We start from the raw sequence: 9,488 nt of genomic DNA on the forward strand, positions 1-9,488 counted from the left end.
GATGACTCCCTTTGGGCCTACCGGACTGCCTACAAAACACCTTTTGGAATGTCACCATATCAACTTGTGTTTGGAAAGGCTTGCCATCTACCATTGGAACTAGAGCATAAGGCATACTGGGCAATTAAGAAATTCAATTTTGACTCTACTTTGGCTGGTGAGAAGAGAATGCTACAACTCCATCAACTTGATGAATTCAGGCTCCAAGCATATGAAAATGCCAAACTCTACAAGGAGAAAGTGAAGAAATGGCATGACAAGAAAATCTTGCAGAGGGTATTTGAACCAGGTCAGCAAGTTCTGCTGTTCAACTCCAGACTCAAATTATTTCCAGGAAAGCTGAAATCAAGATGGTCGGGTCCTTTTACAATAATGACAAGATTTCCACATGGAGCGGTGGAGTTGCAAGAGGGCATCTCTAACAGGAAATTTCTAGTCAATGGGCAAAGAATCAAGCATTATTGGGGAGCACCATTGGAGCGGGACAAATCTTCAATCAACCTTCAAGAGGCTTAAAAAGAAGGGAGGTCACTTAGATTTCATTATTTTTAGTTTAATTGTGTGCTATTAGTTCATTATTGTTAAAAAAAAATAAATAAAAAAAAAAAAATAAAAAAAAAAAAAATAAAATGAATGATAGATAATTTGCTAACATGTATATTTTGATGTGCAGGGAGTGTGGGGAACAAAAAGAGAGTGATTGGGTGTTTTTCCAAATTTATCATTAAATCCAACTGCTGAACAGAGCATGTTTCAATATCCAGCAAATTTCACTATCTTTGTAGTAGCGATGTGGCCACAATGCTACTACAAAGTTTTGACCCTCAGCTACGGGTCTTGCATGTTCTGTTAACACATTCTATTCTCTGTTGAAACTTACATTCTGTGTTCGTTGCTATAGCAAAGCTGCAGCAAAGCTACAACAACGATTAAACCACTCACCCGACCCGGTTTCATCTCAAACCCAACCAACCCATCAAAAATACACTTCTAACTTCTATCAGACCCTGCTGAACCCATACTGATTCGAACCAATTTCATTTTTTTTTAAACCCTTCTAAACCAATACCAACCCAAACCCATAAAACCTCTCATTTCAAATCCAAATCAACGAAACACTCAGCTCACTTCGTCGACTCTCACGGCACCATCGTCTCCTCCACTGCAACTCATCCTCATCTTCTCTTCCATTTTCTGTTTTTCAAAGACTTTCACACCTCCATTTACCTACATTCACCCACCACAGCAATCTTCTTCTTCACCGATAGCCCATCTTTCAAAAAAAAAAAAAACCCTAACTTTTTCCCCCATTCCATTCTCGAATCACTTCTCAGAGGACTACCGATGTCGTACTGGGTTTCGGGCATGTTTTTGTGGTATTTCGACCTTTCATCTTCCCTACACCACATCAGCTAAGTGTTCTCCCCATTTCTTTTCTTTCATTCTATATTTTTGAACTTTCTGATTTGCTGTGTTTTTGTTGAATGTTCAATTTGTGGTTTGTGGGTTATGTGTTTGTTCTTATGTTGTCTTAGTGTATGTTTTCGTTAGGGTATATACAACTTTTCTTATTTGTTTGGGTGTTATTTTGGAGCTACAATCACTTGCACACACCAATACAAAGATTTCGGGTCATCGTTACCCTATGCTCATATCCTCTGTTTTTATGCTTGCCATTTGCACCTAAAACAACATAGAATTTGTTTGTTTGTTTGTTTTTGTTTGCTTAGTTATAGTTCATTGTTTGTTAATTGTTTGTTCTTGTTTTCTACTTTTATGGTGTCTCTGTTTTTGTTAGATAAGGTATGTTTTAGTGTTTGTTTGATTAGTTATTTTTTTTTTTTTTTATTTTCTACAATTTGTTTGATTAGTTGTTGCAGTGTTTTTGTTAGCTAAGGTCTGTTTTAGTGTTTGTTTGACTTCAATAGTGGTTGTTAGGGGCCAACCCTGTGCACTCCATTCGAAATGGCCCCTAAGAAGAAGAGCAGAACAGACCCTAGTTCTAGTGCTTCAATGAGTCCCTCTTATTTTGCCTCTCCCTTAGCTGAGAACCGCTTCACATCCATCTCCACCAAGAACTTTCTTCCGGAGAAGGGGTTCAAATTAAAACCCAATGAAGCCCAAGCCTTTCCATTCATCCCATCCATTATAGCTAGGCATCATTGGGAACAATTTTGCACCCATCCTGGTGCCTACATCCCTTCCATAGTCTACGAATTTTATGCCAATCTCACCGCCCCCATCTCAGATCAAGTCTATGTTAGGGGGATGCACATACCTATAGATGGACCATCCATTAATGCCTATTATGCATTGGCCAATGTGGAGGATGAGCACAATGCCTATCTTGCGTCAGCAGATCCTACTGCCATGCATAACATTATCCGGACTTTATGTTCTCATGGCACGGAGTGGTCCTCCTCCACCCAAGGTGCATTAACTATTGCCCGCCACACCTTGCAACCGGCAGCCAAAATTTGGTACCATTTTTTACAGACCCACTTGATGCCCTCCACGCATAGTCGACTGCTTCAAGTGGATAGAGCTTTGCTCCTCCACTCTATTTTGGAAGGGCGTCGGGTTAATGTGGGTCATCGCATTCATGAGGCCATTTGTGCTTGTGCCGCTAGGGCAAGGTGGTAGTTTAGCTTTTCCCTGTTTAATTACTGCTTTATGTTTGGCTAACCATGTTGATGTGCAGGCTTCTGATGTCCATACACTCAACAAAGGTGCCATCACACACTTCAGTATCACTCGCATGCTTACACCTAGTGCAGCCTCCCCCTTCCCAAGTGCACCACCTCCCGCCGCAAAGATCAGCCATTCCTCCCACTTCTTCTACCTCTCGGTGCTCCATCCTCTAGTTACACTCAATTGGAACAGCGCCTCAGTCAAGTAGAAGCCACCCAATTTCAAATGATGTTGGAACATCAAATCACTCGTGACCTCTTCCTTGGTTATATGCGTTATGTGGCTGCCCGTGATCGCGCCCTTGAGTCTAACTTAAGGATGAATAGCAACCGGTTCCAATCTTTTCCAACTTTTCCCAACTACCTCTTCGCTAATCCTTGGGGCCAAGATGGGAACTACATTCCTAATATAGATGAGGAGGATGAAGCTGAAGCTGCTGCAGCTGCTGATGATGAGTTCCATTCATTAGATGATGATGATGAGGCCTAGCTTGTTCAGGGAAGTTCCGTTCTCTCTCTTCTTTTATTGTGTTTTCCTTTTATTACCTTACTTTTTTTTTTTCCTTTCTTTCGCTGTGAGGACACTGCTCATCTTTAGTTTGGGGGTAAAGTTCTTTAATTGCATATGTTATCTTCATGATATGGATGTCCCCGCTAATTTTCTTTTAGAGTAGCTATTTTGGGTAGATGTTTTGTGTAGTTAATCGGTTTTTTTGAATTTTGTTTTTTTTTTTGTTTTTTGTTTAAAGTTGCTGTCCAGTTTTAGAGTAGCTGTTTTGGGTAGATGTTTTGTGTAGTTAATCTCGCTTTTCATGAAATTTGGATGATTGTTAAGTAATGTGAATGTCAGTGCCTCTTACTCTGGTTTTGTTGGAAATCTTAGCACAATTTTGCTATAATGATCTGATGTCTGCATTTACTCATGTTTGTGATGCCATACTATTGATGCACCAAGTGATGTTTCAAGCTCTAGAGAACCTGGGGAAAGCTGGATCAATGTGAGAGTTTTTAGGATTTTAGAATTGATTAAATGAGAACCTCAAGACTTACACATTAGAGATCCCCATTTGGTTGTTTCCAAGAACTTTGTGCATTGTGAATATTGATTGATGTTTGACCCCTTCCCTTCCCTAAAAGAATAATGCTCCGCTGATTTGGGTTGCCTAGTAACCAGGAATATGCATGTAACCCATGTGTATTTTTGACGTCAATAGTGGCCCGAAATATGAGCACAAAAAAAAAAAAAAAGGAAAGGAAAGGAAGGGAAAGAAAAGAAAAGAATAATGTTCCACTGCTTTGGGCAACCTAGTAACCAGGAATATGCATGTAACCCATGTGTATTTTTGACGTCAACAGTGGCCCGAAATATGAGCATGCAAGGCACTCTTGTTTGTGATCTTGTTGAGTAACCGGGTATCTTCATCACAAATGAGCGATATTCGCGTAAAAAGGCAAGATGACAACATAAAAAAAAAAAAAAAAAAAAAAAAAAAGTTCATAAATAATAAGTTTGGGGGTCAAATGCTCAAAAGAGTATGAAACAAGTTCTTGGGGTTGTAAAAAGATATGGATTCCTAATTAGTGGAGAGGTAATCATTTGGTCAACATATTAGATCAATGAACTAAACTTGATGACCATGATTCAGCTATACTAGGGTGATCTGGGGCAAGATCCTTAACTTTCACACACACACTTGAGAGCATCCTGATGAGTAAAGTATGACATCTAAGTGTTATTGGCCAGATGTGTTGGATTTGAAAATTTAGAAAAAGATTGAGAGGCAACTTCTGTCTAACACTCATCCTATTGCATGCTTAAGCCAAGGTTATTTGCTTTTCTTTTCTTTTGATTTCCTCATGCTTTCATTAGTAGTTAGTTGTTGTTTTCATTTGTCTTTATTGCTCGAGGTCAAGCAATGTCTTAAGTTTGGGGGTGTGATAACTCTATGAAATAGAGTTAAGATTTATAACTTTTATACTTGAGATGGCTTGATTTAGGAGTATTTTGTGTTTGTTTTAGTGATAGTATTCATTAGGTGTTGTTTTATTTAGTCTCAACATGTTGCATTTTGTTTAGTTCATTTTTGTCACATTGCATGAATTTCCCTTCTTTTTATGGATGAATTTGACTGTTTCTCTTTCTCTTGAACATGTAGGTGAAGATTCATAAAGAACATGTCCTCTAACTTTGTTGTAGAGTTGTTGCTGCATTGCTACAACAACGGAGCAGAATATTCTCAGATCCAATTCAAATGGAATTGACCAAAAAGGGCTAACTTAAGTGGACTAAATTCTTGTAAATACATGATGGTTTTCAGCCCTTGATCTCAGGAGGAAGGTTCTAATCCTATGGCCAGAATCTAACCTAATGATTGAAGACATTTATGGAAAAAAGAGAAGAGAGGCAAGGAGGACAAGAGGGGAGATTCGACCAAGGTGTGGATGATAGACTTGGCTGAGAGGAAGGAGGTAGAGAATGAATGCTGGAGCTCTTGTGGAAGCAAGGAGCTGCTGGAGTTGCTGATTTGTCAAGAAGAAAGCTGGAGCTCATGTGGAAGCATTGAAGCCTTAGTTTATTCTTGTTTATATAACTCTATCTTCTTATTTTCTAGTCTCATGTCAACTATACTTGGTTTTATGCATTTGAATTCTGTTATGGGCTAAATCTTAGCTGTGTTGGGATGATAGTAGTACCTAAACCTGAATTTTGATATGTAATTAATCATGTGTTCTTTAGTTTTATTGCAATCCACTTTATTGTTAATGAATTCAGCATGTTATATTGACTAATTTCAGTTCTTGAATGATCTTTCTTGAATGAATGTTATGATTTCATTAATTGGAAAATTAATGAAGTCTAGGTGTTTGTTGAATTGTGTGAGTTAGCATCATCTTTAATTAGGTTGTGTTAATTAGTAGGTTGGGTAGGAATACCCAATTACCTCACATTACCATTGATTGGATTGGGTTTAAATTGCATTCTTAATTCAATTCTTCATAGGAATATGCTGATGTTGATTTAGGATGTTAGCTTATGTGTATTGGAAAATACCATATTGCCATTCATTCCAAGTTCTTGATTTATCTTGGGGTTGTAGTATTGCTTTAGTATTTGTGTTTTAAAATTCAGGGGAAGGGAAACTTGATTCCTAACACACTTGTCACTCATTAAGTTTCTTCCATTGCTCAAATCTACATTTTAGTTCCTTAGTTTTTTTTTACTGTCATTTGGTTAATAAGTTAGACAAACACCAATCAACCTTGTTAATTTCATTTAAATCAATTTTATTTTTACATTGAAAGTTAAGGATATAATTCTCCGTGGGATCGATACTGTACTTATCATTTATTACTTGATTGCGATACGTATACTTGCGTGATATCTTGAGATACAAGCAACAGCTTTTTTCACAAAAATGTTTTTTATGTTTAAAAAAAATTTCCCCGGGGGGGGGGGGGGGGGGGAGAAAAGTGGGGGGGGGGGCTCCCCGGGGGGGGGGGGTGAGAGAGTGGGGGGGGGGGGGGGGGGGGGGGGGGGGGGAAAAAAAAAAAAAACCCCCTCCGGGGGGGGGGGGGGGGGGGGGGGGGGGGGGTTAAAAAAAAAGTTGGGGGGGGGGGGAAGGTGGGAAGAAAGAAAAAACCGGGCGGGGGGGGGGGGGGGGGGGGGGGAGAGGGAGAAAGGGGGGAGAAGGGGGGGAGGGGGGGGGGGGTGGGGGGGGGGGGGCCAAAACAATAAAATTAACCCTGTTTGGGTGGGTTTAGATGGGGGGGGGGGGGGGGGGGGGGGTTTTTAAAAAAAAAAAAAAGATAATGCAACGGGAGACGTAACCCCCCGATGAAGGCATCATAATACAAGGGATAAAATCCCTCGGGAGGACTGTTCACTCTTTGGCTATCGATCGGGATAATAACCTGATATCCCTCAGGAATACCAAAACTACTCAAAAATCTATCCAGATCCTCGGGAAACAGGGAGCAGAGATAGAATTCAGGTCCCGAAGAGTTCTGGACGAGGTTAATATGCCAGGGAGTTCAGGGTTCTAAGCGAAGTAGTTCTAAGGCTGCGGAGTCGAGCTTCTTACAATCAGGTTTACGGGCAATGGCCCCCCGAAAACCGCTGGGACGTTGAAAAGGTGAACGAGGAGGAGCTTTTGATCTAGATACCCGGGAGGTAGACGGGACATCCGTCCGAAGGAAAGCTTGGGAAGATACAGCAAGGGGATCTCGGGAAGTGGCCGTAGACTCAGGTCTTAGGGCACTCTGGGCAGAAGGAGTAGCGGAATCAGAAGCAGGGGCAGGGTTCGAATTTGAACTATGATCGGGACCCTCCCGAGAATCTACACTAGGAATGGCTTCTACTTCGACCTCAACTTCGGCCTCTTCCTCGGCCTCTACCCCGGCCTGTACCTCCCCTTCTACTTCATCGGGTACGAGGGACGTAGTCAGGGCTTGCATCGCTTGCTTCTCTTTGTCCTTGCGGAACATTTCCTGGATCTCATTATAGAGTCGAAGATCGTCGTCCTGGGTGGAGCAGCTGTTAGATTTGGATTTCTCCTCGTCAAAAGATTGCTCGTGGAGTTCTTTCAGACGATCCCCGGTCAGATTATACTTTTTTGTTTGATCGCTATCACCCTCACTAGTATAACCCTCAGCCCGACGACGCCTATCACGGTAGATGGGAACGGGAACCTTATTCTGATACCTAAACCCTCTCAAGCTTACTTTTGGCTTCTTCGGGGCCTTATATCTCCTCGGGGCCATAAGAAAAGGAAACTTACTGATTAAAAGCAGGGAAGGCTTGAGGAGCTTCAAAAGTCAGTCGGGAGCGTTGCTAAGTCGAGAGCAAAGAAAACAGTGGGAAGAAAATGAAGGGGAAGGCCCCTATTTATATTGCCGGAAGAGGCGTTACATTTCTTGATTAGACGGTTACGACTCTTGATGATAGACGGTTACAAAATGGAGACGGTTCGCCTCCCCCGAGGCTCTCATTATGAGCCTACACCTAGCCGCCTGACGTGTCAATCCTAGGTTGGGCGAAGTCCTGGAGGATAGCCGTTACGAAAAATGGCTGGTCACTTTAGTTCGCAGGCATTTAATGCATCCATTAAAGGGTATTCCCGGAATCTCCCGAGGAAAGGGAACTCCTGGAATCTCCCGAGGCACAACTCGCTCCAACCATCTAGCTATCCCGAACATCGCAAGCAACGATCGGGATAGGGGGCTTATGATACGGAAAGATGAGCACCAAACGGGTATAACCCGAATATTATACATTGTCATATTAGCCGGGTTTCACCCGGTCTCAACAGGACAAAACCTGATCGGGCCTAGACCGAATGGGGCTCCACATGACAGTTGATCGGGAAGGATGCCGATCGTCCATGACCAAAAGCGCAATGTACGCCACAGATATGGCAATCATCCTTGTTATAGAAAGTCAACTCAGCAGTTGATTGAATGGGACTAACAACAAGGGAGCATGATCCGAGGAGAAACATCAGCCCTTGTCTGGCTGACTTACCAAGTACATAAAAGGTAATATCCATACTATAAATGCACAGATCTACCCCTCCGGTAAGTAACCAATACACACTGAGTCTATTCTTGTGTAGCTTTAACACGAGACCTCTCGCTCTTCGTATTCTGACTTCATCATCGGAGGCGGTTGCCCGGCGCACAAGCCGGCCCACATCAAACCCTTTTTGCAGGACTCACCGTCCCGGATACGAGAGGTGACTCAGCCAGATCCAGAAGCATAAGTGATCCGCATCATTCACCATGCATCTTCTCTCTCCCCTCAATATTACCAAAACATGTAATATAATTTATGCAGCTATGAGACATTAAACCTTGGACCTCCTCCTTTATTCAAAGTGATTGTTAACCGTTTATTTAATCCTCAACCTATGATTGAATTTAGCAAATAAATTATAGTAAGTTTTTCAATCCCATATCAGTTCGACCTTTAACCATAATTATTTGAATATCAATACAAAAAGCCAAGACTACCCGCTATGCTTTAGTTACAGGTATTACAAATAATGAGTAATGATGATGGTGATGCTGAAAAGAGTAAAGGAATGAGAAACCTATTGAACTCCCAAGGATGTAAGCATGTCTTGGGAAAACAGTTTGCCTTCCTTGGAATTCTCCTCTTTAATCAGGGTTGAGTTCATTTTCTCAACAGCTGCTTGCAGATCCTACAAGAATTTAAGAGCTTGGAACTGACCCAAAAAACATTGCCCAAATATTACAACACAAATACACATCTCATGCATCCAGGAAATAATAAGTTGTTGCACCTGTACAAGAGAACTAATTAGTATGGCATCCCAACAGTAATATACCAATAAGAAAAGCTTCCAGCCATCAAACGGAAGTTCTGGAATAAATGGAAGTCTGAAATTTCATCCCTAAACCAAATAGAAGCTTTCAAAAGTTATAAATTTAGCTCTAGAATCTAAACAAATTCAATGTCTCATCCTTTTTAAGAAAGAAAATAAAATAGAACTTAGTTTTTCTTTTTCTTTTTTTTTTTTGAGATTTTGAATCCAAAGTTCTCTTCTTTCTTAATTTGGCCAAAGAAAAGAGAATACGAAAAAATTGTGAAACTTCAATTTTTGAACCATGCACCTAACCAACAGAATTTGGAACATTGATGCTTGAAAATCTGAGAGTAGTTTCTGATCTTAGAGCTAGTAGTCTAATACGTTGGATATGCCCCATCAGCTGCAACAGCCACTGGCTTCTATCAAATGCATGCGAAAGAGCAAGGTGAGCTTGTACACAACCCCTTGC

Source organism: Hakea prostrata, unplaced genomic scaffold, assembly GCF_041222555.1.
Source record: "Hakea prostrata isolate BN-2017 unplaced genomic scaffold, UWA_Hpros_2 contig_148, whole genome shotgun sequence".
Taxonomy (NCBI): domain Eukaryota; kingdom Viridiplantae; phylum Streptophyta; class Magnoliopsida; order Proteales; family Proteaceae; genus Hakea; species Hakea prostrata.